Raw genomic sequence first — 26,051 nt, 5'->3', positions numbered from 1 at the left:
GGGAGGGGTTCCAGATTTGGATGGTGCCTCGCGGAGGAAAAGTCAATTTCTGGAGTGGGATTCGAGCCCTGACCTCCAGAGGAGACTGCGACCTGAACTCGGCCATCCTGACGTATTCGAAAGGTTAGGTGCGATTGGGGCGAAGTCGTGTGGTCTTTCCGAGGGTCGGTGCCGACTCGATGGGCCGAATGGTCTCCTTCCGCACTGGACCCATTCTACGATTACTGAAATAGGGTGAAAACGGCAGCATCAGGACACAAGAACAAGTTACGGTCTCAGGCCAGAGTAAGTGTCCAAAGTAATGACACACACATTAGAAATCAATGAGATAAATACATTTATTGTGGACTGGTGCCATCTCCTGGCAGAACGGGAGCCGTGCGACACGGGCACTTTCATTCAGGAGCATTTTAAATTGGAGTGAAATAACTTACGCTCAGTATGAATGTGTTCCAAAACAGTTTATCAAGCTAATCTAAAGGACCAATTGGAATCTGATTCTTTCAGTGAGCGATGGTGGTATAGTGGTGAGCATAGCTGCCTTCCAAGCCGTTGACCCGGGTTCCATTCCCGGCCATCGCAATAAAAAGCTGGTTGTATATTTTTGCGCCACTTCGTGAGTTTCAAACCGAGAAAGAGAAACAGTTCCGAACTCAGAATTTGGGCGCAATTAGGGTGGGGAGTGAAATAAGTAACTTTCTCATCATTTTTAATATGGTTTCAATATGGACAGTGTTTGACTATTCACCACCCAAGCCCTCAAACTAAAGCTAAAAATCACAGCATTTTCACTTCACCCTTATGAAGTGGACCAAACAGAGACACAACAGACACGTTACAGACCAGGATGGGATTTGAAGCCACGTGTACAGAGCACAATGGATTATTGTGCATCACCTTAACCACGTGGTACAGCTCCTTTACTTCAGGGCCCTTTAGCATCCATCAATCTAACTTCTTTGAGTTTGTTTCGCACAGTTGCTGATGTACAGAACACAGTCAAAGTATAAATAAATAAAAATAATCTCTGAGTACATTTGCGCTTGTGGCGCAACGGGAGCGCGCCTGACTCCAGATCAGAAGGTTGCGTTGAAATCATGTCAGGCGCACGGAGCCTTTCTGCAGCTGGTTCCAGGAATTTCTCTCTGTAGAAATGTTCTCGAAATGACTCCATTCCACGATGCAAATAATATATTTCATATTTACCCGGTTGAGCAAATTTGTCAAATAGCAGGAGATTCATCTCGTCCTGTTAATGCAGAATGACAGTGAGTTCAGTAAGAAATGTTTACAAACAACAGCAATTTCTTTCTGCTCACTGTACACAGTTATAGTGATCAGTATTAAACAGCAGGAGCGGGAACCGCAGTCCGCAGTCTTCACCTTCACGGTGAGTCTGAATTTCAGTTAGGGGGTTTCAGAGAGAGTGGATGTTATTGCGGAAACTGAAGTCACTTTTCCTGTGAATGGAGCCGGATAAAGAGCCCTGGCCTGAGAGTCCCGAGCCTCCATGAATCTTCACAGCTCACAGAGTGAAGGGCTTTTCCACTTTGAAAATGACCATGTCCGGCAGCTGGAGCTTTCCCTTGTATTTTCTGGGATCTGGGAAACAGCGGATCATCAAAAAACAGAAATGAAACACATATAATCACAGTATTTATTCATATGGGCAAAACATCAGTGCGCGTGGCCTAATGGGTAAGACGTCTGACTTTGGGGAAAATCTAGTGATGATATCAGAAGATTGCAGGTTCGAGGCCTGCCGTGGTCGTTTTATACAGAAATCCGGTATAACTTGCTGACAATCCAGTTTTCCTTCCTCAGCTCAGTTCATTCAATTCTCTCTCATTTTAGGATTTCGTTTACCCCCTAATTAATCCACAATATCTGTTTGATTTGGATAAAGAAATGATTATGTATCAAGCGGTTCAATACAATTCTGTGGAGGGAATTCTAATGTTCTCAGGAAGATGGTTAGAGTCAAAGAGTCATAGGTGTTGACAGCATGGAAACAGGCCCTTCGGCCCAGCTTGATCATGCCGCCCAGTTTCTTTCACTAAGCTAGTCCCACTTGCCCGCATTTCGCCCATATCCCTTTCTACCCACCCTGCCCATGAAACTGTCCAACTGCTTTTCAAAAGATAAAATCGTGCCCGCTTCCTCACCACTGCCACTGCCTCACGAAGCCCGTTCCAGATGCCCACCACCCTCTGTGTGAGGAAATTTCCCTTCTGCTCTCTTTTGTATCTCTCCATTCTCACCTTAAACCTATGCCCTCTCCTTCTAGACTTCTCTACCTTTGGGAAAAGATGCCGACTACCTTAGCTATGCTCTTCATTATTGTATAGACTTCTGTAAGTTCACCCCCAAGACTCATACGGTCCAGGGGGGAAAGTCCCAGCCTAACTAGCCTCTCCTTATAAATCACCATCAAGTCCTGGGAACACCCTCGTAAATCTCTTCTGCACTCTTTCTAATTTAACAATATGCTTCCTATAATAGGGTGAGCATAACTGAACACAGCATACCGTGTGTGGTCTTACTAATGTATTGTGCAACTTGGTAGCACGGTAGCATTGTGGATAGCACAATTGCTTCACAGCTCCAGGGTCCCAGGTTCGATTCCAGCTTGGGTCACTGTCTGTGCGGAGTCTGCACATCCTCCCCGTGTGTGTGTGGGTTTCCTCCGTGTGCTCCGGTTTCCTCCCACAGTCCAAAGATGTGCAGGTTAGGTGGATTGGCCATGGTAAATTGCCCTTAGTGTCCAAAATTGCACTTAGTGTTGGGTGGGGTTACTGCGTTATGGGGTTAGGGAGGAGGGGTTGACCTTGGGTCGGGTGCTCTTTCCAAGTGCCGGTGCAGACTCGGTGGGCCGAATGGCCTCCTTCTGCACTGTAAATTATATGGTCTATAAACTCCAGCAAGACGTTCCAACTCCTGTATTCAATATTCTGTCCAATAAAACCGAGCATACTGAATGGCTTCTTCACCATCCTGTCCACTTGCGACTCCAGCTTTAAGGAGCTGTGAACCTGTACTCCTAAATCTCTTTGTTCTGTAACTCTCCCCAACTCCCTACCATTAACTGAGTAGGTCCTGCCCTGATTTGATCGACCCAAATGCATAACATCGCACTTATCCAAATTAAACTCTATTTGCCATTCATCGGCCCACTGGCCCAAGATGTTTAATAATGAGCTGAATCAACTGTTTTTTTGTTCAGAGGGATGTGAGATTATGTTACTGGATTGGGAATCCAGAGGCCAGAACGAATCTTTGGAACTCGGAATAAATCCCACCATTCAAATTCACTGATATAATAGATTTTCAGGGGCGGGGGGCGGGGCTTGACAGAATAGATGCTGAGAAGCTGGTTCACCATGTGGGAGAGTCTTGGACCAGAAGGAATAATCTCAGAATAAGTGGCCGCCCATTTCAAACAGAAATGATGAGTAGTTTCTTCTCTCGGAGTATAGTGTATCTGGAGAAATGTTTGTATGAACCGAATAGGGCTGTAAAGGGTGGGTCAGTTAATATGTTGATATTATGATTTTGAACATCTCGATCATATCTCCTCTCAGCCTTATCCTCTCCAAGGAGAACGTTCCCACTATCTCCAATCTAGCCTCATAAATGGAATCAATCCTGTAAACCTCTTCTGCACGCTGCCCAATACGTCCACAGCCTTCCAATATTGTGGCTCCCAGAGCTGTGCAAAATATTCCATCTGATGTCTAACTGGCGCCTTGTACAGATTCAGCATAACCTCCTTCCTCTTGTTCTCTTTTCCATTCGTTATAAAGCCCAGAATAAGGTATGCTTTATTGCCTGCTCTCTCCACCCGTCCACTTTCAATGATCTATCCACATATACACCCAGCTCTGTCTGCTCCTTCACCCCATAAATAGTTGAGGGGCAGCACGGTAACATAGTGGTGAGCACTATGGCTTCACAGCGCCGTGTCTCAGGTTCGATTCCCGCTTGGATCACTGTCTGTGTTCTCCGTGGGTTTCGTCCGGGTGCTCCGGTTTCCTCCCACACTCTAAAGATGTGCAGGTTAGGTGGATTGGCCAGGCTAAATTGCCCTTAGGTTAGATGGGGTTGCTGGGATACGGGGAAATGGTGGAGGTGTGGGCTTCATGGGGGTGCTCTTTGAAGAGCCGGTGCAGATTCCATGGTCCGAATGGCCACCTTCTGCACTGTAAATTCTATGATTCTATACTTCCCTACCAAAATGCATCATCTCACACGTCTCCAGACTGAAAATCATCTTTTGTCATTTGAAGTTCTAGACTGTCCGCGTCTCACTTTCCAAAATTTCCAAGATTGTACCATCCCCAAACTTTGAAACTGTTCCCTGTACACCATGATCTAGCACATTGTTATATATCAGGGACAGCAAATGTTCCAGTAGGAACCCATGTGGAACACTACAAACCTTCTTCCAGTCCGAAAAGTCTCCATTGACCATTATATTCTGTTTCTGATTATTCAACCACATTTATATCCATATTGCTACTGTCCCTTTTATTCCAGGAGCTACACATTTCGCTAATTCTGTGCAGTTTTGGTTTCCTTATTTAGGGAAAGATGTAAATATGTTGGAGATGGTTCAGAGAAGGTTTCCTCGATTGGTGCCAGGAATGAGCCTTTCGTCAGTGGTAGGGAAATTACTGGAGAGAATCCTTCGAGACAGAATCTACTCCTATTTGGAAGCAAATGGACGTATTAGTGAGAGGCAGCATGGTTTTGTGTCTCACTAACTTGATAGAGTTTTTCGAAGAGGTCACAAAGATGATTGATGCAGGTAGGGCAGCGGATGTTGTCTATATGGACTTCAGTAAGGCTTTTGACCAGGTCCCTCATGGTAGACTGGTACAAAAGGTGAAGTCACACGGGATCAGGGGTGAGCTGGCAAGGTGGATACAGAACTGGCTAGATCATAGAAGGCAGAGAGTAGCAATGGAAGGGTGCTTTTCTAATTGGAGGGCTGAGACTAGAGGTGTTCTGCAGTGATCAGTGCTGGGACCTTTGCAGTTCGTAGTATATACAAATGATTTGGAGGAAAATGTAACTGGTCTGATTAGTAAGTTTGCAGATGACACAAAGGTTGGTGGAATTGCGGATAGCGATGAGGGTTGTCAGAGGATACAGCAGGATTTAGATCTTTTGGAGATTTGGGCGGAGAGATGGCAGATGGAGTTTAATCCGGACAAATGTGAGTTAATGCATTTTGGAAGGTCTAATGCACGTAGGGAATATACAGTGAATGGTAGAACCCTCAAGAGCATTGAAAGTCAGAGAGATCTATGTCTACAGGTCCACAGGTCACTGAAAGGGGCAACACAGGTGGAGAAGGTAGTCAAGACGGCATACGGCATGCTTGCCTTCATTGGCCAGGGCATTGAGTACAAAATTGGCAAGTCATGTTGCAGCTGTCTGGAACCTTAGTTAGGCCACACTTGGAGTATCGTGTTCAATTCTGGTCGCCACACTACCAGAAGGATGTGGAGGCTTTAGAGAGGGTGCAGAAGAGATTTACCAGGATGCTGCCTGTTATGGAGGGAATTAGCTATGAGGATCGGTTGAATAAACTCTGTTTGTTCTCACTGGAATGACGGACGTTGAGGGGCAACCTGATAGAGGTCTACAAAATTATGAGGGGCATAGACAGAGTGGATAGACAGAGGCTTTTCCCCAAGGTAGAGGGGTCAATTACTAATCAATTACATAGATTTAAGGTGCGAGGGCAAGGTTTAGAGGAGATGTACAAGGCAAGTTTTTTACAGAGAGGGTAGTGGGTGCCTGGAACTCGCTGCTGGAGAAGGTGGTGGAAGCAGCGACGATAGTGACATTTAAGCGGTATCTTGACAGATACATGAATAGGATGGGAATCGAGGGATACCGAGCCAGGAAGTGGAAAACATATTAGACTCGTCATTGGTCAGGCAGCATGGTCGGCACGGGCTTGACGGGCCGAAGGGCCTGTTCCTGTGCTGTACTTTTCTTTGTTCTTTGTTGTTCTTTGAGCGGGTTTGCTATTGAGGAAAGGTTACACAGACTGCACTTGTTTCCAGTGGAGATGTGAAGAGTGACAGTTGATTTGATTGAAGTGCATCAGATTTTGAATGGTCTTGTCAAGATGGACGTGGAAAGGATGTCACTGCTTGTGGGTGAGACCAGAACTACTGGGCAGTTAAAAACAAGGATGTCGCCCTTTTCGGATGGAGATATGGAAATTTCTCCCTCTCAGAGAGTTGTGCGACTTTGGAACTCTGCCTCAGAAGGCGGCGGAAGCGGGACATTGATTATTTTTAAGGCGGACATTCAGCAAATAAATCAAAGGTTTATCGGGGTTACATACACCCATTGCATTCAGCCAGCTACCTGGATGCACAGGCGTTCGTTTGTTTTACATATTTGAGGATACATTCAGCGTCCAACACCATGGTGAAACGGTCTTTAAATAACGTGTTCGTTTCTTCACGTGTTCTCTGGGGCTCAAACCTGCTCCCGACTTCAATGATCGTCGTGATAAAAATAAACAGGGCTCGTCCGGGATTTGAACCCGGGACCTCTCGCATTTTATCGCAAATGGAAGCCCCTAAGCGAGAATCATGCCCCTAGACCAACGAGCCAAATCACAGTTAAGACTTACTCAAACCAGCTTATCATTGCCTCCCGAAGCTTATTGTATCAGCTCAATGCGCTTCTGAATTCCTGTTCAATTTCGTTTCGTTGTTAAAATAAAATCAAAAGGAACAATTTTTATCCCTTGCTTTTCGTACTGGGATCATTGAGTAAATTGGGTTATTTTTGGTTTGTTGGCCTCCACTGCGAACAGAATAAAACACATACGGGACCAGTCTTTGCCGTTGCTGAGTAAGCACTGTGCAATGGTCACTCCGAACGATTCTGTCATGAAGCTGCTCCTCAAGTATTCTCTTTCTCAATCTGCTGAAGGCTGAGCTGACACATTGGAGGTGAGGGCGAATCCTATCTGCTGGATCTGCCTTTTTTCAGTGAAGGCTTCCGGCCATGGAAAACGGTCCACATTTTCCACGATCTCGCCATTTTATTCTGTGTGCCATTCTATGTGAGTGTTCACAACATAATTCAGCTCTTGGTATTCACCAGGATTCACCACGAAGCGCAACACCTCCATACTCCCAGAACGCCTCGATCCACTGCAATTCGCATAACTCTGCAACCGGTCCACATCAGACGACATTTCATAGAATTTACAGTGCAGAAGGAGGCCATTCGGCCCATCGAGTATGCACCGGCTCTTTGAAAGGGCACCCTACCCAAGCCCACACGTGCACCCTATCCCCATAACCCAGTAACCCCACCAAACACTGAGGGCAATTGAGCATGGCCAATCCACCTAATCTGCACATCTTTGGACTGGGGGAGGAAACCAGAGCACCCGGAGGAAACCCACGCAAACACGGGGAGAATGTGCAGACTCCGCACAGACGTTGACCCAAGCCGGGAATCGAACCTGGGACCCTGGAGCTGTGAAGCAATTGTGCTAACCACTATGCTACCGTGCTGCCCCTAACTGTTTCCCTGGCCCGACACTCATCCCTGGAGCATCTCGAAAACAAGGACTCCTACATCAGACTCCTATTTATTGACTCCAGCTCCGCCTTCAAAACCATAATCCCAACCAAGCTCATATCAAAGCTCCAAAACCTAGGACTTGACTCCCCACTCTGCAACTGGATTCACGATTTTCTGATCAACAGACCACAATCAGTAAGAAAGAATAACAACACCTCCTCCACAATAGTCCTCAACACCGGGCCTCCGCAAGGCTGCGTACTTAGCCCCCTACTCTACACCCTGTACACACACGACTGTGTGGCAAAACTTGGTTCCAACACCATCTACAAGTTTGCTGACGATACGACCATACTGGGCCGGATCTCGAATAACGATGAGTCCGAATACAGGAGGGAGATAGAGAACCTAGTGGAGTGGTGTCGCGACAACAATCTCTCCCTCAATGCCAGCAAAACTAAAGAGCTGGTCATTGACTTCAGGAAGGAAAGTACTGTACACGCCCCTGTCAGCATCAACGGGGCCGAGGTGGAGATGGTTAGCAGTTTCAAATTCCTAGGGGTGCACATCTCCAAAAATCTGTCCTGGTCGACCCACTCCGATGCTACTACCAAGAAAGCACAACAGCCCCTATACTTCCTCAGAAACTAAGGAAATTCGGCATGTCCACATTAAGCCTTACCAACTTTTACAGATGCACGAAAGAAAGCATCCTATCGGGCTGCATCACAGCCTGGTATGGCAACTGCTCGGCCCAGGACCGCAAGAAACTTCAGAGAGTCGTGAACACCGCCCAGTCCATCACACAAACCTGCCTCCCATCCATTGACTCCATCTACACCTCCCGCTGCCTGGGGAAAGCAGGCAGCATAATCAAAGATCCCTCCCACCAGCTTACTCACTCTTCCAACTTCTTGCATCGAGCAGGAGATACAGAAGTCTGAGAACACGCACGAACAGACACAAAAACAGCTTCTTCCCCACTGTCACCAGACTCCTAAATAACCCTCTTATGGATTGACCTCATTAACACTACACCCTGTATGCTTCATCCGATGCCAGTGCTTATGTAGTTACATTGTATATGTTGTGTTGCCCTATTATGTATTTTTTAAAATTCCCTTTTCTTCTCATGCACGATTTTGATCTGTTGAGATGCTCGCAGAAAAATATATTTCACTGTACCTCGGTACACGTGACAATAAACAAATCCAATCCAATCCAATCCAGTCAGTGGTGTTGTGTGGAAAGTAGGATTCAGTCTGTGGAACTCCGTGTCCCATACTCTATATGTTCAGAGTGACCATTGCACAGTCCTTGTGGAGACAAGGCCCCATCTTCACATTGAGGATTCACTCCATCGGGTTATTTGACACTACCACCCTGCTAAATGCGATCAATTTTGAAATATAATTCATGTATATTTCAGTCTCTGACACTGTATGACAGAGTCAGATTTATTCCATATTTGTAATATTCCGGTAATTCCTAGGATTGTTGCACATCTACTGTAACACTCTGTCTTTGGGATTCAGTTAAATCGCGTTGTGCGTGTCTCTGGGACTGTATGAGAGTCTGTCATTCATTCAGTATCTTTCATTCTCTAAAAATCTGTGTGAAGGTCGAACTAAATCTGGAATGATCAATCTCTGATATTGTTATTGAGTGGAGAAAATCATTCTGTTCTTTGCCAATTTCCGTAAAACGTCTGCATATCAGAATCATTACAAAACTTTCAGTGGCGTTGCGCTTGTGTGTCCGTTGGGGAAGGGGCATATAGGCATTTGGGTGGTGAATGAATCTTTATCTGTCAGTCTCTGATGTGCGCAGTAAGAAGTCTGACAACACCAGGTTAAAGTCCAACAGGTGTGTTTCAAACACTAGCTTTCGGAGCGCTGCTCCTTCCTCAGGTGTATGAAGAGATATGTTCCGGAAACATGTATATAGACAAAGTCAAAGATGTAAGAGAATGCTTTGAATGCCAGCATTTGCAGGTAATTAAATCTTTACAGATCCGTAGATAGGGGTAACCCCTGGTTAAAGAGGTGGGAATTGTCTCAAGCCGGGACAGTTGGTAGGATTCCGCAATCCCAGGCCAGATGGTGCGGGGCGAATGTAATGCGACATGAATCCAAGGTCCCGGTTGAGGCCGTACTCATGTGTGCGGAACTTGGCTATAAGTTTCTGCTCGGCGATTCTGCGTTGTCGCGCGTCCTGAAGGCTGCCTTGGAGAACGCTTTCCCCGAGATCAGAGGCTGGATGCCCTTGACTGCTGAAGTGTTCTCCGATGTGTTCTCCGGTGTGACATGTGAATATTCGAGTCATTCTCTACCTGCAGTCTCTGCTGCTGTGTGTGGCACAGGTCTCCCCAGACCAACGAGCCAGCCGCTGATTTGATCTCACTTAAAACAACTTTTAATTGCGTCCCAAAGCCCATCAGTTTCCCCTCAATTATAAATCAGAAATGTTAATGAACAATGTGACATTTATCTCTCTGTTCTGGAGCTGATCAGAAGCAGTGATGTCAGATTTCACCACTCGACAAGTCGGCCTGTGGTTGCGCGTCGGCAATATCGTGTTTATGTAATTCTGCCAGTCAGTGGGTTCAGTTGGCATTTTAGGAGAAATTCGAAGCCATCATGACTTCATCAGTGGCCTCATGGTTAAGGTGTGAGTGATGTTAATCATGATGCGATCAAATGTGTGTCTGTTTCAGTCTTTCCGCGGGGAGTTTTCATGCTGAGGAGAAACATGTTGGACATGGTCTGGGAATGTTTCACTCCGGTCCATTCCCAACATTTCCTGCCCTGATGGGATGGGCTTTTCCTTCCAAACTGCACCCGCTGCAAACAGATTCCCCAAATTAACGAACAAAACAAAAACACGCGCAACTGATCTTTTAAGAAATTATGACATTTTCTCTGAAAACAATATACCAACATTGATTAATATTGGTTAAATATCCTTTATAAAGTATTGTTTTATACGTTTAGTGTAGTTTATTAAAAAATGCTGATTACCAGACCCTATAAATTTTTGCTTTCATTCCCCAAACAGCCAAATTGGGTGAAAACCATCAATCAGAGTCAAAGGGAGCATCGGTCTTTTGTGTGGTCAGTGGTTTGTTTATGGAGCTGAGTAAATATTCCGGAGCAGAGCCGCTCCGAGCAGGGTTCTAACCTCCTCGGGAATACAATAATGTGGGTTTGCCGTTTGTGTCCACACATCTGGATTGGAATGGAGCTGCTGCTGCCTGGGGAGCTGGACAAGCAAGAGGCACAGATATTGACCAACTGCACCCGCTGCAAACAGATTCCCCAAATTACCGAACAAAACAAAAACACGCGCAACTGATCTTTTAAGAAATTAACATTTTCTCTGAAAACAATATACCAACACCTCTTGAAGATTTGATTTGCTGTAACAATTCACTCTGAACTGTCTCAATGTCAGCCGTCATTCCTTCCCAGCTCACACACAGGCGCTGACTGGTTAAAAGTCTGCTTCACTTTTCCAGGTCCGGCTCAATAAAATCAATCACAGGCCCATGATCTGCTTTCCTCCTGTTCTCAGACACATCCACTTTGTACAAGGGCGCACTAACTGGTTTTCAGAGTAAGAGTCAGACTGCAGTCACCTCGTTCTCTCTCGATCCCTTTATCTCAGAGCCACCTCACAACCAGGAATGGAACTTCTCACAGAGCCAAGAATGGAATAGTTTGTCGATTCTTCCACTGATTCAGGACCGTCCATCACCAGGACGTGTTTGTCCAAAAGAGTTGGGATGAGATGGGGCTGAGTTTCACTGTGTATCCAATCAGTCCCCGGAGAAGCACAAAAACAGTGAGTGAGGGAGAGAGAAAGAAACAACGAAACAGATAGAGAGATAAAATATGTTCTATTTCTGCCACGATCTTTTTACAGAGATATACATGCAGCTGAATGAAATCAAACCACGTTTCCATTTTTATATTTCGTTCAGTTTCCCCCCAAAAATGTTAAATATCGGACTGAACTCGATGAAGGTTCCAACCGTTTATTTGCAGCCAATCAGAATTCCGATTCATTCCGGAGTCAGCGGCTTGTCCGCCGAGTTGAACAAACATTTCGAATCACAGTCGCTGCAAACAAAACTCGAACCTGCGCGGGAAACGCCCATTGGATTTCAATCCCAACGCCTTAACCACTTGGCCATCGCAGCTGTGTCTGGTATGCCATTCGTTAGTAATTTGGTCGATAGAATACATTCTAAAACCAGCCTGGAATAACTCCAGGAAGTTATTGCATTCAAACGATCAACGGGGCCCCGGGGTTTATGTGAGGAGGGGTTGAATCTTCGTGGGAAATGACCTTTGGATTTGGAGAGAATCCTTGAGAGACTCGAAAACCTCAGCTCCCTAAACGCACAATTCCACTGATTAAATAGTTTGTGGAACAACATCAGTTACATTGGAAATATATTAGAAATTCAAATGCAGCAGCACTACACTTCCGAGTCTGGAAGAAAATTAAAATGATGAATCAAGAAATTACAGAGGGAGACCTGTGCAGACCGAAAGGTCACGTGATGACGCAACTAACATGATCACGTGTCGGGATTCCGGCAGTTCCCCGGATCGCGGTCAGAGCACAAGCCAGGAGCCGCTGCTCAACTATTAAATCAGTTATTTTTATTCCAACTCCTTGGTCGCCAGTCATTGAGAGAGCAGCATTTCTACATGGTGTCAGGAGTGGGCAGTATGGCAGAAGGTCTCCACCGCATCAACATCCTTGGATCATAGAATCGTAGAATATTCAGCGCAGAAGGAGGCCATTCGGCCCAACGTGGACTGCTTAACCACTTCCTTACCTTGCAGGTCAGCTGTTCGGGAGAGAGAGAGAGCCGGGACCTTGGAAACAGCGCGGGAGTTTGAAAAAGCGCGGGAGCTGCGAGTCGGAGCGGAGAGTTTAAAAGGTCGCGGCGTGGGTGAGGTAAGTACTGCTTAACAACTTCCAGACCTTGCAGGTCAGCTGTTAGTTTCGGGAGATCAGTTTCGGGAGCAGGCCTATTGGCTGACTAAATCAGGAAGGATACAAAGGGTGTGGCTGAAGTGCCTTTCGAAACAGAGTGCTGGAGGCAAACAGAGTGTATCTGAGTTTGGGTAAGACTGAGTTCGGGTAAGAGGTGAGTGAGGGCTGTGTTTTATTTTTGGAGTTTGGTGTTTGGGGTTGAGTTCCCCCCCCCCCCCCGCCCCCCCAAAAAAATCCAATTAATTAAGTAAATTAATTAACTAGTTAAGGGAATTTGGTGCTCATCTTAAGGAGGTGCAGAGAAGCAGACCTGTGAGGGAGCCTCGGGAGCAATTACATCACAGCCAGCAGGTAAGTGATTGGCTTGTAGCTGGTAAGTGATTTCTCTCTCTTTGACTTTCTCTTAGCTGTGTAGTGTAGTTCAAATTTAACTTCAGGTTGAGGTCATGGCAGGAGAGCTCAGACCCGTGTCATGCTCCTCTTGTGAGATGTGGCAAGTCAGGGACCCTTCTGGTGTCCCTGACTCCTTCATCTGCAAGAAGTGTGTCCAACTGCAGCTCCTGTTAGACCGCTTGACGGCTCTGGAGCTGCGGATGGACTCACTTTGGAGCAACCGCGATGCTGAGGAAGTTGTGGATAGCACATTCAGTGAGTTGGTCACACCGCAGATTAAAATTACTGAGGCAAATAGGGAATGGGTGACCAACAGACAGAGGAAGAGTAGGAAGGCAGTGCAGGGATCCCCTGCGGTCATCTCCCTCCAAAACAGATTTACCGTTTTGGAAACTGTTGGGGGAGATGGCTCACCAGGGGAAGGTGGCAGCAACCAGGTTCATGGCACCGTGGCTGGCTCTGCTGCACAGAAGGGCGGTAAAAAGAGTGGCAGAGCTATAGTGATAGGGGATTCAATTGTAAGGGGAATAGACAGGCGTTTCTGTGGACGTAAACGAGAATCCAGGTTGGTGTGTTGCCTCCCTGGTGCAAGGGTCAAGGATGTCTCGGAGCGGCTGCAGGGCATTCTGGAGGGGGAGGGTGAACAGCCAGCTGTCGTGGTGTATATAGGCACCAACGATATAGGTACAAAACGGGATGAGGTCCTACAAGCTGAATTTAGGGAGTTAGGAGTTAAACTAAAAAGTAGGACCTCAAAGGTAGTAATCTCAGGATTGCTACCAGTGCCACGTGATAGTCAGAGTAGGAATGACAGGATAGCTAGGATGAATACGTGGCTTGAGAGATGGTGCAAGAGGGAGGGTTTCAAATTCCTGGAACATTGGGACCGGTTCTGGGGGAGGTGGGACCTGTACAAATCGGACGGTCTGCATCTGGGTGGGACTGGAACCAATGTTCTCGGGGGTGTGTTTGATAGTGCAGTTGGGGAGGGTTTAAACTAATGTGGCAGGGGGATGGGAACCGATGTAGGAAGTCAGTGGGGACAGAAACAAAAGGCAGGAAGGGAGAGTGTGTAAAGCATGACCAGAGAAAGCAGGGCAGAGAGCAAGGAAGGTTTACATTAAACTGCATTTATTTCAATGCAACGGGCCTGATGGGCAAAGCAGATGAACTCAGGGCATGGACGGGCACATGGGACTGGGATATTATAGCTATGACTGAAACATGGCTAAGGGAGGGGCAGGACTGGCAGCTCAATGTTCCGGGGTACAGATGCTATAGCAAGGAAAGAACAGGAGGTAAGAGAGGAGGGGGAGTGGCGTTTTTGATTAGGGAGAACATCACGGCAGTACTTAGAGGGGATATATCCGAGGGTTCGCCCACTGAGTCTATATGGGTGGAACTGAAAAATAAGAAGGGAGAGATCACCTTGGTAGGACTGTACTACAGGCCCCCAAATAGTCAGCGGGAAATTGAGGAGCAAATATGTAAGGAGATTACAGATATCTGCAAGAATAATAGGGTGGTAGTAGTAGGGGACTTTAACTTTCCCAACATCGACTGGGGCAGCCATAGCATTAGGGGCTTGGATGGAGGGAAATTTGTTGAGTGTATTCAGGAGGAATTTCTCATTCAGTATGTGGATGGACCGACTAGAGAGGGGGCAAAACTTGACCTCGTCTTGGGAAATAAGGAAGGGCAAGTGACAGAAGTGCTAGTGAGGGATCACTTTGGGACAAGTGACCATAACTCCATTAGTTTTAAGATAGCTATGGAGAATGATAGGTCTGGCCCAAGAGTTAAAATTTTTAATTGGGGCAAGGCCAATTTTGATGGTATCAGACAGGAACTTGCAGAGGTAGATTGGGGGAGACTGTTGGCAGGCAAAGGGACGGCTGGTAAATGGGAGGCTTTTAAAAATGTGTTAACCAGGGTGCAGGGTAAGCACATTCCCTTTAGAGTGAAGTGCAACGCTGGTAGAAGTAGGGAACCCTGGATGACTCGAGATATTGAGTCTCTGGTCAAAAAGAAGAAGGAGGCATATGACGTACATAAGCAACTGGGATCAAGTGGATCCCTTCAAGAGTATAGAGATTGTCGAAATAGAGTTAAGAGGGAAATCAGGAGGGCAAAAAGGGGACATGAAATTGCTTTGGCAAATAATGCAAGGGAGAATCCAAAGAGATTCTACAGATACATAAAGGGGAAAAGAGTAACTAGGGACAGACTAGGGCCTCTTAAGGATCAACAAGGACATCTTAAGGATCAACAAGGACATCTATGTGCAGAGCCACAAGAGTTGGGTGAGATCTTGAATGAATATTTCTCATCGGTATTCACGGTGGAGAAAGGCATGGATGTTAGGAAACTAAGGGAAATAAATAGTGATGTCTTGAGAAGTGTGCATATTACAGAGGAGGAGGTGCTGGAAGTCTTAAAGCACATCAAGGTAGATAAATCCCCGGGACCTGATGAAATGTATCCCAGGATGTTGTGGGAGGCTAGGGAGGAAATTGCGGGTCCCCTAACAGAGATATTTGAATCATCGGCAGCCACAGGTGAGGTGCCTGAAGAATGGAGAGTGGCGAATGTTGTGCCCTTGTTTAAGAAGGGCAGCATTGAAAAGCCTGGGATCTACAGACCGGTGAGCCTAACGTCTGTAGTAGGTAAGTTGCTAGAAGGTATTCTGAGAGACAGGATCTACACGCATTTAGACAGGCAAGGACTGATTCGGGGCAGTCAGCATGGCTTTGTGCGTGGAAAATCATGTCTCACAAATTTGATTGAGTTTTTTGAGGGGGTGACCAAGAAGGTAGATGAGGGCAGTGCAGTAGACGTTGTCTACATGGACTTTAGCAAAGCTTTTGACAAGGTACCGCATGGTAGGTTGTTGCAGAAGGTTAAAGCTCACGGGATCCAGGGTAAGGTTGCCAATTGGATTCAAAATTGGCTGGACGACAGAAGGCAGAGAGTGGTTGTAGAGGGTTGTTTTTCAAACTGGAGGCCTGTGACCAGTGGTGTGCCTCAGGGATCGGTGCTGGGTCCACTGTTATTTGTGATTTATATTAATGATTTGGATGAGAATTTAGGAGGCATGGTTAGCAAGTTTGCAGATGACACCAAGATTGGTGGCACAGTGGATAGTGAAGAAGGTTATCTAGGATTGCAACGGGATCTTGATCAATTAGGCCAGTGGGCCGACGAATGGCAGATGGAGTTTAATTTAGATAAATGTGAGGTGATGCATTTTGGCAGATCGAATCAGGCCAGGACCTACTCAGTTAATGGTATGGCGTTGGGGAGAGTTATAGAACAAAGAGATCTAGGAGTACAGGTTCATAGCTCCTTGAAGGTGGAGTCGCAGGTGGACAGGGTGGTGAAGAAGGCATTCGGCATGCTTGGTTTCATTGGTCATAGATTTCATAGAATTTACAGTGCAGAAGGAGGCCATTCGGCCCATCGAGTCTGCGCCGGCTCTTGGAAAGAGCACCCTATCCGAGGTCCACACCTCTACCCTATCCCCATAACCCAGTAACCCCACCCAACACTAATGGCAATTTTGGACACTAAGGGCAATTTATCATGGCCAATCCACCTAACCTGCACATCTTTGGACTGTGGGAGGAAACCGGAGCACCCGGAGGAAACCCACGCACACACGGGGAGGATGTGCAGACTCCGCACAGACAGTGACCCAAGCCGGAATCGAACCTGGGACCCTGGAGCTGTGAAGCAATTGTGCTATCCACAAGGCTACCGTGCTGCCCTTCAGGTCAGATCATTGAATACAGGAGTTGGGACGTCTTGTTGAAGTTGTACAAGACATTGGTACGGCCACACTTGGAATACTGTGTGCAGTTCTGGTCACCCTATTATAGAAAGGATATTATTAAACTGGAAAGAGTGCAGAAAAGATTTACTAGGATGTTGCCGGGACTTGATGGCTTGAGTTATAAGGAGAGGCTGGATAGACTGGGACTTTTTTCCCTGGAGCGTAGGAGGCTTAGGGGTGATCTTATAGAGGTCTTTAAAATAATGAGGGGCATAGATAAGGTAGATAGTCAACATCTTTTCCCAAAGGTAGGGGTGTCTAAAACTAGAGGGCATAGGTTTAAGGTGAGAGGGGAGAGATTCAGAAGGGCCCAGAGGGGCAATTTCTTCACTCAAGAGGGTAGTGAATGTCTGGAATGGGCTGCCAGAGGTAGTAGTAGAGGCGGGTACAATTGTGTCTTTTAAAAAACATTTAGATAGTTACATGGGTAAGATGGGTATAGAGGGTTATGGGCCAAGTGCGGGCAACTGGGACTAGCTTAATGGTAAAAACTGGGCGGCATGGACTGGTTGGGCCGAAGGGCCTGTTTCCATGCTGTAAACTTCTATGATTCTGTGTTAGCACTGCCCCTCCGAATGAGCACCGCAGCTACTCTCTACAGGAAGAGGTTTAATAGCTAGTTTAATGCAGCACCAGCCCGGCTAGCTCAGTCGGTAGAGCATGAGACTCTTAATCCCAGGGTCGTGGGTTCGAGCCCCACGTTGGGCGGTCTATATTATGATCTGAAAATATTGATGCTGAACGAACTGTTTTGACAACAGGAACACAAGGTTCTGTCGCTGGACTGGGAATAGAGAGGTCTGAACTAACCCTTGGTGGCAAGACTTAATAAATCTGGAATTTAAATTTCGTCTCAGTAATGGCGCAGAAAGGTTCTGCTTCAGAGGGGCCATATTTCCACAACCGGAAACACATTTGCACAATAGGGAATGATTTGACACAATTTGCTGCATCTTTATCTTATGCAGCAACCATTTGTGTGGCACCTTGTCAAAGGCTTTCTGGAAACCCAGATAGACCACATCCATTGGCTCCCCGTTATCTACCGCACTGGTAATGTCGTCAAAAAATTCCACTAAATTAGTTAGGCACGACCTGCCCTTTATGAACCCATGCTGCGTCTGCCCAATGGGACAATTTCCATCCAGATGCCTCGCTATTTCTTCCTTCACGATAGATTCCAGCATCTCCCTACTACCAAAATTAAGCTCACAGGCCTATAATTACCCGCTTTCTGCCTACCTCCTTTTTTAATCAGTGGTGTCACGTTTGCTAATTTCCAATCCGCCGGGACCACCCCAGAGTCTAGTGAATTTTGGTAAATTATCACTAGTGCATTTGCAATTTCCCTAGCCATCACTTTTAGCACTCTGGGATGCATTCCATCAGAGCCAGGAGACTTGTCTACCTTTAGCCCCATTAGCTTGCCCATCACTACCTCCTTATTGATAATAATCCTCTCAAGGTCCTCACCTGTCATAGCCTCATTTCCATCAGTCACTGGCATGTTATTTGTGTCTTCCACTGTGAAGACCGACCCAAAAAACCTGTTCAGTACCTCAGCCATTTCCTGATCTCCCATTATTAAATCTCCCTTCTCATCCTCTAAAGGACCAATATTTACCTCAGCCACTCTATTAAAAAAAATATATGTTTGTAGAACATTTTACTTTCTGTTTATATATTCTGAGCAAGTTTACTCTCATAATCTATCTTACTCTTCTTTATAGCTTTTTTAGTAGCTTTCTGTTGCCCCCTAAAGATTTCCCAGTCCTCTAGTCTCCCACTAATCTTTGCTACTTTGTATGCTTTTTCCTTCAATTTGATACTCTCCCTTATTTCTTTAGATATCCACGGTCGATTTTCCCTCTTTGTACCGTCCTTCCTTTTTGTTGGTATATACCTTTGCTGAGCACTGTGAAAAATAGCTCGGAAGGTTCTCCACTGTTCCTCAACTGTTTCACCATAAAGTCTTGGCTCCCAGTCTACCTTAGCTAGTTCTTTTCTCATCCCACTGTAAACTCCTTTCTATAAGCACAAAACACTAGTGTTTGATTTTACTTTCTCAGTCTCCATCTGTATTTTACATTCCACCATATTGTGATTGCTCCTTCCGAGAGGATCGCTAACTATGAGATCCTGAATCAATCCTGTCTCATTACACAGGACCAGATCTACGACCGCTTGTTCCCTCGTAGGTTCCATTACATACTGTTCTAGGAAACTGTCGTGGATACATTCTTTCAACTCCTCCTCAAGGCTGCCTTGACCGACCTGGTTAAACCAATCGACATGTAGATTAAAATCCCCCATGTTAACTGCTGTACAATTTCTACATGCACCAGTTATTTCTTTGTTTATTGCCTGCCCCACCATAATGTTACTATTTGTTCGCCTATAGATGACTCCTATCAGTGACTTTTTTGCCTTACTATCCTGATTTCCACCCAAATGGATTCAACCTTGTCCTCCATAGCACCGATGTCATCCCTTACTATTGCCCGGATGTCATCCTTAAATAACAGAGCTACACCACCTCACTTACCATCCACTCTGCCCTTCCGAATAGTTTGATATACTCGGATATTTAACTCCCAGTCGTGACCATCCTTTAACCATGTTTCAGTAATGGCCACTAAATCATAGTCATTCACGATGATTTGCACCATCAACTCATTTACCTTATTCAGAATACTACGAGCATTCAGGTAAAGTACACTTATGTTGGCTTTTTTACCTCTGTTCTGAATCTTAACACCTCGATCAGTAGCGTCTCCTAAGTTATATTTCCTCTGAACCTTTCTCCTGATTTTCCTTGTGGTTGAACCCATAAAGTCATGTAACAACCTGCCGCGTCGCTTACCATTAATGTTTTTACTTCCCGTTTTATTCCTTTTAGTATTCCTGGTCCTATTCATGGAGCTCCCCTCAGTCACTGTACCTTGTACTGTCGCTCTTTTTGATTTTTGACTATGGCTTCTCTGCCTTACACTTTCCCCCTTACTGCCTTTTGTTTCTGTCCCTGTTTTACTACCTTCCAAATTCCTGCGTCGGTTCCCATCCCCCTGCCACATTAGTTTAAACTCTCCCCAACAGCTCTCGCGAACACTCTCCCTAGGACATCAATTCCAGCCCTGCCCAGGTGCAGACCGTCCGGTTTGTACTGGACCCACCACCCCCAGAACCGGTTCCAATGCCCCAGGAATTTGAATCCCTCCATCTTGCACCATCTCTCGAGCCACGCATTCAACCTATCTATCCTCACATTCCTACTCTGACTAGCTCGTGGCACTGGTAACAATCCTGAGATTACTACCTTTTGAGGTCGTACTTTTTAGTTTAACTCCTAAATCCATGAATTCAGCTTGTAGGACCTCATCCCGTTTTTTTAACCCATATCATTGGTGCCTATGTGAACCACGACAGCTGGCTTTTCACCCCGCCCCCCCCCCCGCCCCCCTCCCCCCAGAATGTCCTGCAGCCACTCCGAGACATCCTTGACCCTTGCACCAGAGAGGCAACATACCATCCTGGAGCCTCGATTGTGTCCGCAGAACCGCCTGTCTATTCCCCTTACGATTGAGTCTCCTGTCACTACAGCCCTGCCATTCTTCTTCCTGCCCGGCTGCGCAGCTGAGTCAGCCACGGTGCCATGAACCTGGCTGCTGCTGCCTTCCCTGGTGAGCCATCTCCCTCAACAGTATCCAAAGCGGTATATCTGTTTTGCAGGGAGATGACCGCAGGGGACACCTGCACTGCTTTCCTACTCTTGCTCTGTCTTTTGGTCTCCCATTTTCTATCTCCTTCAGTACCTTTCACCTGCGGTGTGACCAACTCGCTAAACGTTGTTTTAACAAGGATTTTAGAGACAAAAGCAGAACATTGCACAATGTCAGGGTATAAGACGTAGGAGCATAAGTAAGCCATTCAGCCCATCGAATATGCTCCGTATTGCAATGAGATCATGCTTGATCTGATATATGACGTGTTATGACCTCATACGGTGGCACGTTGTCACAGTGGCTACCTCACAGCGCCAGCGATCCGGTTCAATTCCAGCCTTTGGTCACTGACTGTGTGGAGTTTGCACTTTCTCTCCGTGTCTGTGTGGGTTTCCTCCGGGTGCTGCGATTTCCTCGCACAGTCCAAATGTGTGCGGGTTAGGTGAAGTGTCCATGCTAAATTGTTCCTTGGTGTTCAGAAAGTTGGGTGGTGTTGCAGGGATGTGGTGGGGACACAGAGGCTCTTTCCGAATATCGTTGCAGAGTCGATTGGCAGAATGGCCTCCTTTTACATTTTAATGATTTCATGATAACCCGGCTTTTTATCTCTAGATTTCATGATGAACCTTTAAAACCAACGTTCCAGCCAAGCCTCAGGTAGCAGTAACTCCTCAATGGTCGTTAATTTCCACGCTGTCAATCATTTGGTCAGTCTGAGGAAGTCACATCCTGGAAATGTCATACATTGATCCAGTTCTAAAGTAAATTAAGTCGCTCTAGTCCCTGATGACCATAGGCTGCTTTCCCCTTTGAGGGTGAGATCTGGCTGGTGCTGATTTAACCTGAGGATCATAAGACCATAAGACATAGGAATGGAAGTAAGGCCATTCGGCCCATCGAGTCCACTCCACCATTCAATCATGGCTGATTTCAAATCCATTTACCCGCTCTATTCCTCGAGAAATCAAGAATTTATCAACTTCTGTCTTAAAGACACTCAACGTCCCGACCTCCACCGTCCTCTGTGGCAATGAATTCCACAGACCCACCACTCTCTGGCTGAATAAATGTCTCCTCATCTCTGTTCTAAAGTGACTCCCTTTTATTCTAAGGCTGTGCCCCCGGGTCCTAGTCTCCTCTGCGAATGGAAACAAATTCCCTACGTCCACCCTATCTATGCCATTCATTATCTCCATACCTCAGGCGAGGGGCAAGGTTGTGAAGGCTGGGTTTTCATGATTCAGTTCTATTATAACCGTGTGATCAGAATCTAATTAACCTGGTGTTGTCTCTGTTAATATTGTCTCACAGTGAGGCAAACATCGCCGATTGAATAGACGAGTGATCGTTCTTCAGTCTTGTCATGGACGGACCCGCTGAATATTGAGGCACTTTCTGAAAAGTTTACCTTTCTACCAGGAATAGTCTCATCCCAACACAAGAATTTATCTTTAATCTGCTCCAAGTATACTTTCACGACTCGCTGAAAGAATATAATCCCTATTTCCTGTGGAATTAAGCCAGGCAGGAGTAGAAACCTGTAACTCCATGATCAGACTATGTCCATCGTGAAATGTGTGTTCCGATGATCGACGGATTCCTCTGTGAAGCCGGGAGCGTTTGTTTTTGCTGTCAAATGCTGGTTGATTCCAGTCTTTCAGCGGGGGGCCTTTCACACTGTGTGGAAATATCTTGGACATGATATTGAAGTGTTTCCTATCAGTCCATTCACAAAAGTCCCTGAATATGCTGGGAATTCGTTTTATTGACAAAATCTGCATTTCCATCATTGAACACCGGGCTGAAATGAAATGAAATGAAAATCGGTGATTGTCACAAGGAGGCTTCAAATGAAGTTACTGTGGAAAGCCCCTAGTCGCCACAGTCCGACGCCTGTTCGGGAGGCTGGTACGGGAATTGGACCGTGGTGCTGGCCTGCCTTGGTCTACTTTCCAAGCCAGTGATTTAGCCCTGTGCTAAATCAACCTCGGAAGACAAAGAGGAGGATATTTTCCATCAATTCATGGATGCAACACGAATTAAGACTTTTTGACGCATGGGTTTGTGTGTTGAGGTGGCCGAGTGGTTAAGGCGTTGGACTGCTAATCCATTGTGCTCTCTGTGCGTTCGGATCCCATCGTCGTCGATTTTTCATCCGCTGGTTGCTCGGAAGTGGGACTCATTTTTCCAAGATGGGTCTGCAATAACTGATGTGACAATCCAGTCCACGTTGTCGGGCCAGATTGCAGCGAGTTGTGTGGGAAAAGCGAGAATTCAAAATTCAGTCTTGTTCTGATTGAGATGAATTGATCGGATAGTGAGAGAGGAACCACTTTGATTTAATTTATTGTCCCATGAAAAGTATTTTTCTGCTACCAAGGGAACATACACATTACATAGATAGTAGACAGAAAAAGAATAATCGACAGAGTACATTGACAAATGGTACATGGACAAACAGTGATTGGTTACAGTGCGGAACAAGGGGCCAAACAAAGCAAACCCATGAGCAAGAGCAGCATAGGGCGCCGTGAATAGTGTTCTTACAGGGAACAGATCAGTCCGAGGGAGAGTTGTTGAGGAGTCTAGTAGCTGTGGGGAAGAAGCTGCTCCTATGTCTGGATGTGCGGGTCTTCAGACTTCTGTACCTTCTGCCTGATGGAATAATCTGTAAAAAGGCAAAACCTGGGTGGGAGGGTCTCTGATAATGTTGTCTGCTGTCCTGAGGCAGCGGGAGTTGGAGACAGAATCACTGTGCGGGTGGCAAGCTTGTGTGATACGTTGGGCTGATGTCACCACACTGCAGTTTCTTGCGACCTTGGGCCGAGCAGTTGCGATCCCAAGCTGTGATGCAGCCCGATAGGATGCTCTCTGTGGTACATCTGTAGACGTTTGTGAGAGTCGATGCAGACATGACGAATTTCCTCTCCTTCCATAGGAGGTAGAGACGATGTTGGGTTTCTAGACTGTTGCATCAACATGAGTGGACCAGGACAGACTGTTGGTGAGGGTGACACCCAGAAATGTAATGCTATCCACCATCTCCACTTCGCAGCCATTGATGCAGACGGGTGTGTGTGTAGTGCAACGCTTCCTGGCGTCGATGATCAGTTCCTTGATCTTTCCGACATTTAGTGACAGGCTGTTTTAGGTACACGATGCAACCAAGTGATTTATCTACCTTCTGTGTCTGATTCGTCATTGTTTGCGATACGACCTACCGCAGTGGTATCATCCACAAACTTATAGCTTGAGTTGGAGCTAAATCCTGCCACACAGGATATGCCTCCATATTCAGCGGGTCCGGCCATGACAAGACTGAAGAACGATCACTCGTCTATCCAATCAGTGAGGTTTGCCTCACTGTGAGACAAGATTAGCAGAGAGAAAACCAGATGAATTAGATTCAGATCACCCGGTTATACTAGAACTGAATCATGAAAACCCCTCCTTCTCATAATTGCCGTTCCAGCCTCCCGGCGCCAGAATGTGGTGACTCGGGCTTTTCACAGTAACTTCATTGAAGCCAACTTGTGGCAATAACAGATTATTATTATTATTATTATTATTTTTATTGCTCCTCGCCTGAGGTATGACTGACCAAATGATAGACAGCCGGGAAATTAACGACCATTGAGGAGTTACTGGTACCTGAGGCTTGGTTGGAATGTTGGTTTTAAAGGTTCATCATGAAATCTAGAGATAAAAACCCGGGAAAGTGGACATGAGGATTATCATGAAATCATTAAAATGTAAAAGGAGGCAATTCTGCCCATCGACTCTGCAACGATATTCTGAAAGAGTTTCTGTGTCCCCACCACATCCCTGTAACACCACCCAACTTTCTGAACACCAAGGAGCAATTTAGCATGGACAGTCCACCTAACCCGCACACATTTGGACTGTGCGAGGAAATCGGAGCATCCGGAGGAAACCCACACAGACACGGAGAGAAAGTGCAAACTCCACACAGTCAGTGACCAAAGGCTGGAATTGAACCCGGATCGCAGGCGCTGTGAGGTAGCCACTGTGACAACGTGCCACCGTATGAGGTCATAACACGTCATGTGGCGGATCAATCATAATCTCATTAAAATACGGAGCATATACGATGGGCTGAATGGCCTACTTCTGCTCCTACGTCTTATACCCTGGTATTGTGTAAATGTGTTCCGGTTCTTGTTATACCAACACAGACACCGCGTGTCGACTGCATCTGATTATCTGGCGCAGAGAAGGTGATTGTGGAATACATGTCGTACCCATCAAACTCTGCTACTCACCTGACTGAGATTTGTTCTGTATCAGTAAATCACAGGTAGTGGAGGGAACACTCTGCATCTCAGTCTCAACAGTTTGTGAGAGCAGGATTCCTTCATTATGAGTCAATGTCTGGTGCTGTATGTGAGGGTGGGATTCAGTCTCTATTAGACATTGGTACTGAATGTCAGTGCGGAAATCTGTGTGTATCTATCAATCACAATTACTGTTTGGGAAAAGTGAGATTAATACGTAACATCAGCACGGCCGTGACAGACAGAGAAAGACACACAGAAAAGCAGGAAGAGACTATCAGGGCACACACAATGTGCCGAGGTGGAGAGGGCCCTGTTTGTAAATGTATACCCTGCTGTGTAACTGAGCTCTCTGATATGCAACTGCTGGAACCGTGAGTCTGCCGGTGACAGATCTTCAGTGTGGTTCAGTCAAATCAATCCCTGTTGTGGAAATGTGATCCGTCTGAAGCAGAACCTTTCTGCGCCATTCATGAGACGAAATTTCAATTCCAGATTTATTAAATCTTATCACCAAGGGTTAGTTCAGACCTCTGGATTCCCAGTCCAGCGACATGACCTTGTGTTCCTGTTAGGAAGACAGTTCATTCAGCATCAATATTTTCAGATAATAATATAGACGCGCCCAACGTGAGGCTCGAACACACGACCCTGGGATTAAGAGTCCCATGCTCGACCGACTGAGCTAGCCGGGCTGATGCTGCGCTAATTATTAAACCTCTTCTTGAGGAGAGTAGCTGCGGTGCTCATTCGGAGGGTCAGTGCTGACACGTTGGGCCGAATGGTCTTCTGTGCTGGACATTCTACGATTCGATGATACAAGGAGGTTGATGCGGTGGAGTCCTTCTGCCATACTGCCCACTCCTGACACCATGTAGAAATGCTGGTCTCTCAATGACTGGCGACCAAGGAGTTGTAATAAAAAATAACTGGTTTAATAATTAAGCAGCTGCTCCTGGCTTGTGCTCTGACCGCGATCCGGGGAACTGCCGGAATCCAGACACGTGATCATGTTAGTTGCGTCATCAGGTCATCATGTGACCATTCGGTCTGCACAGGTCTCCCTCTGTAATTTCTAGATTCATCATTTTAATTTTCTTCCAGACTGGGAAGGGCAGTGCTGCTGCATTTGAAAAGAAACATGAATTTCTAATATATTTCCAATTTAACTGATGTTGTTACACAAAATATTTATTCAGTGGAATTGTGCGTTTCGGGAGCTGAGATTTCCGA

General features: G+C 46.2%; 4 non-coding genes across 4 annotated transcripts; 2 read left to right on the top strand and 2 right to left on the bottom strand.

The window, feature by feature from the left end:
- The first annotated feature begins 510 nt into the window (after positions 1–510).
- trnag-ucc (transfer RNA glycine (anticodon UCC)) lies at positions 511–582 on the top strand. The gene has a single exon. It is a non-coding gene; the product is annotated as a tRNA-Gly (tRNA).
- Positions 583–6,547: 5,965 nt separating this feature from the next.
- trnap-agg (transfer RNA proline (anticodon AGG)) lies at positions 6,548–6,638 on the bottom strand. Its single transcript is given in 2 exon segments — positions 6,548–6,583; positions 6,603–6,638. It is a non-coding gene; the product is annotated as a tRNA-Pro (tRNA).
- Positions 6,639–17,436: 10,798 nt separating this feature from the next.
- On the top strand, positions 17,437–17,509 carry trnak-cuu (transfer RNA lysine (anticodon CUU)). The gene has a single exon. It is a non-coding gene; the product is annotated as a tRNA-Lys (tRNA).
- Positions 17,510–25,440: 7,931 nt separating this feature from the next.
- trnak-cuu (transfer RNA lysine (anticodon CUU)) lies at positions 25,441–25,513 on the bottom strand. Its single transcript has one exon. It is a non-coding gene; the product is annotated as a tRNA-Lys (tRNA).
- Positions 25,514–26,051: the final 538 nt, after the last annotated feature.

This window comes from Scyliorhinus torazame, chromosome 24 (genome assembly GCF_047496885.1).
Source record: "Scyliorhinus torazame isolate Kashiwa2021f chromosome 24, sScyTor2.1, whole genome shotgun sequence".
NCBI classification, from domain to species: Eukaryota; Metazoa; Chordata; class Chondrichthyes; order Carcharhiniformes; family Scyliorhinidae; genus Scyliorhinus; species Scyliorhinus torazame.
This window is presented reverse-complemented; position numbering and strand designations above follow the sequence as displayed.